Source organism: Hipposideros armiger, unplaced genomic scaffold, assembly GCF_001890085.2.
Source record: "Hipposideros armiger isolate ML-2016 unplaced genomic scaffold, ASM189008v1 scaffold_377, whole genome shotgun sequence".
Lineage (NCBI taxonomy): Eukaryota > Metazoa > Chordata > Mammalia > Chiroptera > Hipposideridae > Hipposideros > Hipposideros armiger.
The window spans coordinates 78,027-84,331 of NW_017731727.1; positions in this window are offsets into that span (position 1 = coordinate 78,027).

Consider the following 6,305-nt stretch of genomic DNA (forward strand, 5'->3'; position numbering starts at 1 on the left):
GGGCCAGTGAAACAACATCCTCCACAACTAGACTGAAGAACAAAACGACAGCAACTTGTCTGTTCCCCTTTCCCCAATTCCCCAGCACTGTTCCAATCCCCCCATTCCCCAATAAAAAAATCTTAAAAAAAAAAAAAGAGGCTGAGGAGCCAGTGAGGTATAAGATAAATCAGGAAAGTGTAGTGTTGCTGAAGCCAAGAAGAAAAAGAAGTGGGAGTTTCCAGGAGAGTGACTACTATTTCCGTTTTACAAATAAGAAAACTACAGTATAGGAGTAGAAGTAGCTTGTCTAAAGTCACACAGCTAGTATTGGAGTTAAACCCAAGCAATCTGACTTCAGAGTCTGTGCTCCTAACCACCGGACGAGTGGCTCTCAAACTTTACTGTTCATCAGAGCTACATGGAGGACTTGTAACTCACAGATTGCTGGATTCCACCTCCAGAGTTTCTGCTCCAGAAGATCTTGGATGGGGCCCAGTTATTGCATCTCTAACAAACTCTCAGGTGATGCTGCTGCTGCTGGTCCAGAGACAGCACTTTGAGAACCAGTGCCTTACTGTATGTTACCTCTCATGTGGAAAGAAAGACTTGTGAAAGTGTTGTCGGTATTGCTTGCTTTTTCCAATTGACTTTGAAAGATTGTCTCTTAGGATTGGGAGAAGAATGATCCCACCACCCTGTTTAGAATTATCTGAGTAAAGCAACCACATTTCTGACTAATGCAGGAGAGATCAATTGAGCTCTAAGGCCTGAGGGATATGGTGGAACTGGAAAAAAGGAGAAGTCTACCAGTTCCTTGATGTTTACTTGATACCTATCGTGTCCTAGGTGGTACATTGCTAAACCCACCCAAGGGCTGAGAAGGCAAGAAAAGACTGCAGAACTCTCTAAGCTTAGGACTCAAACAAGGGTGGGAATGAATCTTCAAATATCCCTGGTTAGTAGTCACATCCTTCCACTAATCAGCCTAGTCATCTGTTTTAGCTTTATAAAGGCACTAGGTGGCAAATCGTGGAGGACATTGGGAGGCGAGAGACTGGAAAACGGTCCTGGCCTTGGATACCCAAAACAAACCTGTTCATGCAAAGCTGTCGTGCTATGAGGTCTAAGGGCCGAAAGAGCAAGAGTAATGGAATAATAATAAATGAGCACTTACTGTATGCTATGCATTTCACACATGTTATCTCATTTCAGCCTTGCAACATCTTAATGAGGCAGATATTATTATTATCCCCATTGGACAGGTGAGGAAACAGACTTATAGCCTCCAGTCATGGCTTGTAAGTGCCAAACCCTTGATTCAAACCTAGGTCTGCATAATTCCAAAGCTCTTGTTCTTAATCAGCACACTCTAAAATGACTAAAATACAAGACTTTTCTAGACTACCTCCCTCTAGATAAGATGCAGGAAAATGGCATGGCTTATGGAAGGCCTGGCCTGGAAGGCTAAGTGAGGCTGCCAGATCAGATTGAGATAGGCTGGCAGTGCAATGCCCTGGGCCAGTGTCTATGACATTGTTGTTCTGTTTAAGTCACCAGATTTATAAAAAAGCAGAGTTCACTAGTAAGAATACTACATGGAAGAAAAGTGTGACATGAGACAGAAGATGACCAAGAAACACTATGTATGATGCTCACAACACACAGTAGCAGATTGGGGGCAAGTGAAAACGTATGAGCATTTAAGTGAAGACATTAATGGAGAAAAAGGTCAGTGCCAAAGGAAGAGACATCCAGCAGAAGTAAGTAGATTAAAAGCCTTAAAAACATTGGAGAGCTGTGGGGTCGAGAATCTTCTTAGACTTTCCTGTCTTTTTTTTAGCTTTTCTCTGACTTCTTTTTAATTAAAATTTTGATTCAACATGTACTTGTAAGAAATAATACACAGAGAGCCTTTGTACATTTTTCCTAGTTTCTCGGAATATGTACTCCAAATATGCAACATCTTGCAACTCTTTAGTATAATATCACAACCAGGATGTTGACATTGATATAATCTGCCAATCTTACTCAGATTTCCTTAATATGTTGTATTTATTGTGTATGTATGTGTGTGTATGTTCTATACAATTTATCACTTGCATAGTTTCATGTATCCACTACCACAGTCAAGATACTGACCAGTTCCAACACCACAAAGATCACTCATGTTGAAGTTTATAGCCAAGTTCACCTCCACCACCCACCAGATCTCCATTCCTGACCTCAGGCAACCACTAACCTCTTCTCCATTCCTATAATTTTGTCGTTTCAAGAATGTTATATAAATGAAATCATACAGTGAGTAACTTTTTGCAATTGGCTTTTTTCACTCCGCATAATTTCACTAGAGATTCATTCAAGTTACTGCATGTATCAATAGTTTGTTTCTTTTTATTGCTGAGTAGTATTCCATGGTATGCATATAGCAGTTTATTTAACCATTCATCTTTTGAAAGACATCTGGGTTTCCAGTTTGGGGTTATTATGGAAAAAGCTGCTATGAACATTTGTGCATAGGTTATGTGTGTGAATATAAATTCTCATGTCTGTGGGATAAATGCTCACAAGTGCAATTGCTGGGCAGTTTGGTAGCATCATGTTTAGTTTTTTAAAAAACTGCCAAAATATTTTCCAGAGTACCTGTACCATTTTACGTTCCCACCAGAAATGAATGAGTGGTCTAGTTTCTCTACATCCTCACTAGCATTTGGTGGTGTCACTATATTTTAGTCATTTTGATGGGTATTTAGTGATATCAATATTTTTTAATTTTAATTTTTCAATTACACTTAACATTCAATATTATTTTATATAAGTTCCAGGTGTACAGCATATTGTTAGACATTTATATAATTAACTTGTTAATCCCCCAATTAGTCTAGTACCCACCTGGCACCATACAGAATTATTATAATATTACTGACTATATTCCCTATGCTTTACTTGACATCCCCATGACTATTGTGTAACTACCAATTTGTACTTCTTAATCCCTTCATCTTTTCCACCCAGCCTCCTAACCCTCCCCCCCCCTCCAATCTGGCAAGCATCAGTTTTTTTCTCTGTATCTATGAGTCTGTTTCTGTTTTGTTTGTTCATTTATTTTGTTCTTTAGATTCTGCATATAAGTGAGGTCATATGGTATTTGTCTTTCTCAGACTTATTTCACTTAGCATAAATACCCTCTAGGTCCATCCATGTTGTCACAAATGGTAAATATTTCATTCTTTCATTCTTTTTTATGGCTGAGGAATATTCCATTTTATATGATACATACAAACACACACACACACACACGAGAAGGTCAGACAATTAAGTTTGCAAACTTGTTGCAACGCTGTTGCTAACCTTTTTTATATCAGAGGGATTATTCATTATGAATTTGTACCAACTGGACAAACAGTTAACCAAGTTTACTATTTGGAAGTGCTGAAAAGGCTGGGTGAAAAAGTTAAATGACCTGAACTATTTGCCAACAATTCACTGCTCTTGCATCATGACAATGCACCAGCTTACATGGTACTGTCTGTGAGGAAGTTTTTAGCCAGTAAACAAATAGCTATATTGGAATGCCCTCCCTACTCACTTGATCTGGCCCCCAATGACTTCTTTCTTCACCCAAAGTTAAAGGAAATATTGAAAGGAAGACATTTTGATGACATTCAGGACATCAAGGGTAACATGACAACAGTTCTGATGGCCATTGCAGAAAAAGAGTTCCAAAATTGCTTTGAAGGGTGGACTAGGCACTGGCATCAGTACATAGCTTTCAAAGGGGAGTATTTCGAAAGTAACAGTACTGATATTCAGCATTGAGGTATGTAGCACTTTTTCTAGGAAGAGTTCATACCTTAATTGTCAGACCCCATATATCACGTCTTCTTTATCCAATTGTCTATTGATGGGTACTTGGTTGCTTATATATCTTGGCTACTATAAATGGCACTGCAGTGAACATAAGGGTGCAAATATCTTTTCAAATGAGTGTTTTGGTTTTCTTCAGATAGGCACCCATAGTGGAGTTGTTGGGTCATAACGTAGTTCTATTTTTCATTTTTTGAGGAATCTCCATACTGATTTCCATAGTGGCTGCACCAATTTATGATCCCACCAACAGTGCACAAGGGTTCCCTTTTCTCCACATGCTTGCCAACACTTGTTTCTTGATTTATTGATGATAGCCATTGGACAGATGTGAGGTGGTATCTCATTGTGGTTTTAATTTGCATTTCTGTGATGATTAGTGACATTGAGTATCTTTTTACGTAACTATAGGCCATCTGTATGTCCTCTTTGGAGAAATGTCTATCCAGGTTATCTGCCTATTTTTTAATTGGATTGTTTTTCTGTGTTTGTTTTGTTTTGTTTGTTTGTTTGTTTGTTTGTTTGTTTTTTGGCATTGAGTTGTATGAGTTTTTAAAATAAATTTTGGATATTAACCCCTTATCAGATGTATCACTGGTGAATATTTTTTCCCATTCAGTAGGTTGGCTTTTCGTTTTCTTGGTGGTTTCCTCGTTGTGCAAAAACTTTTTAGTTTGATGAAGTCCTATTTGTTTATTATTTCTTTTGTTTCCCTTGCCCAGGGAGATGTATCAAAAAAAATATTACTAAAAGTAATGTCAGAGAGTTTACTGGCTATGTTTTCTTCTAGGTGTTTCATGGTTTTAAATCTTACATTAAGTCTTTAATTCAGTTGACTTTTTTCTTGTATATAGTGTAAGAAGGTGTTCCAGTTTCATGTTTTTGTATGTATCTGTCCAGTTTTCCCAACATTATTTATTATTTATTTTAAAGATTTTATTGGGGATTTGGGGGAGGGGAACAGCGTTGGGGAATCAGGAAGGGGAACAGACAAGTTGCTGTCGTTTTGTTCTTCANTAGACGACTGGATTAAGAAACTGTGGTACATTTATACAATGGAGTATTACTCAGCTATAAAGAACAAGGAAATCGTTCCATTTGCAACAATATGGATGGACCTAGAGAACATTATGCTAAGTGAAATAAGTCAGTCAGAGAAAGGGTAATACCATATGATCTCACTTATATCTGGAATCTAAAGAACTAAAAAATGAGACATGTAAACAGAAACAGTCTCAAAGACACAGGGGAAAAACTGATGGTTGCTAGTTGGGAGGGGGTGGGGATGAGGGAGAAGGGGAAGGGACGAGACAATACAGATTGGTAACTACCCTATGGCCTCAGGGATAGAAAAGACAGTCTGGAGAATATAATCAATAATGTTATAAATATTTTTCACGGGGCCAGATGGACTCATGTCTTGTTAGGGAGACCACTTCATAGTCGGTATAGAGGCCTGACCACTGCAGTGTATATCTGAAGCTGATGTTGAATAATATTGTATGTCAACTATAATTATATATACATATAGTCACGGGACGTGGAGTAGAGTGTGGGTAAGGAGTCAATGGAATTGTAATAAATAAGTACGATATTGGGGGTGGGAGTGCAGTAGATGGGGGAAGGGGTGTTGTCACTTTGTGAGGGATGAAAAGGATAAATATTGCATTGTTTTGTACATCTGAATCTAATTTAAAGAAGTCAACAACACATTGGGGGAAAAAAGCACTGCCATTTGCACACCTGGGGGAGAAAGGTTCCAGGCAGAGGGAATAGCTAGTGCAGGAGGCTGAAGGCAGGAAGGAGCTTGACATGTTAGAGAAATACAGAGAAATATGGTGTGACAGGAGTGTCAAAAAAATGGAGAGAGAGGGCCAGCCGAGTGGCTCAGTTGGTTAAGAGCTTGCTCAAGAGTGCGAACCCTGACCAACAGCATTCGATGCCTGGCCCTAGCTGAGTTGCCACTGAGCTGCCAACAGGTGGCAGGATGGCTCAGCTAAAAATAAAAACAAAAACAAAAAAAATGGAGGCCGTCATATGAGAGGAAGCTGGAGAGGCAGGCGAGTTTAGATCATGGAGGCCTTGTGGGCCTGGGTCAGAGCCTTGGGTTTCATTTTTGTTCTGAATACTTGTTCAGAGAAGATATTAGAAGATCTTAAGCAGAGGAGTGAGGTGATCAGATTCACACTTTTAAAGGTCTCACTGATACTTTTGGAAAATAGACCATAATATAGTGAAAATGGGAGCAGAGAAACCAGTAGGAGACTATTACTAGTAGACAACGTGAGAGATAGTGGTGGCTTGAAGTAAGGTGGTGAGCATCAGAGAAAAGGACAACTCTGCATGTATTTTGGAGTTAGAGACAACAGGTTTTGGTGGTGGCCTGGATATAGGGTATAAAAGGAAAGAGAAGACTCAAGGGTATTTCCAGGTATATTGACTTGGGTAAATGGTGGGAT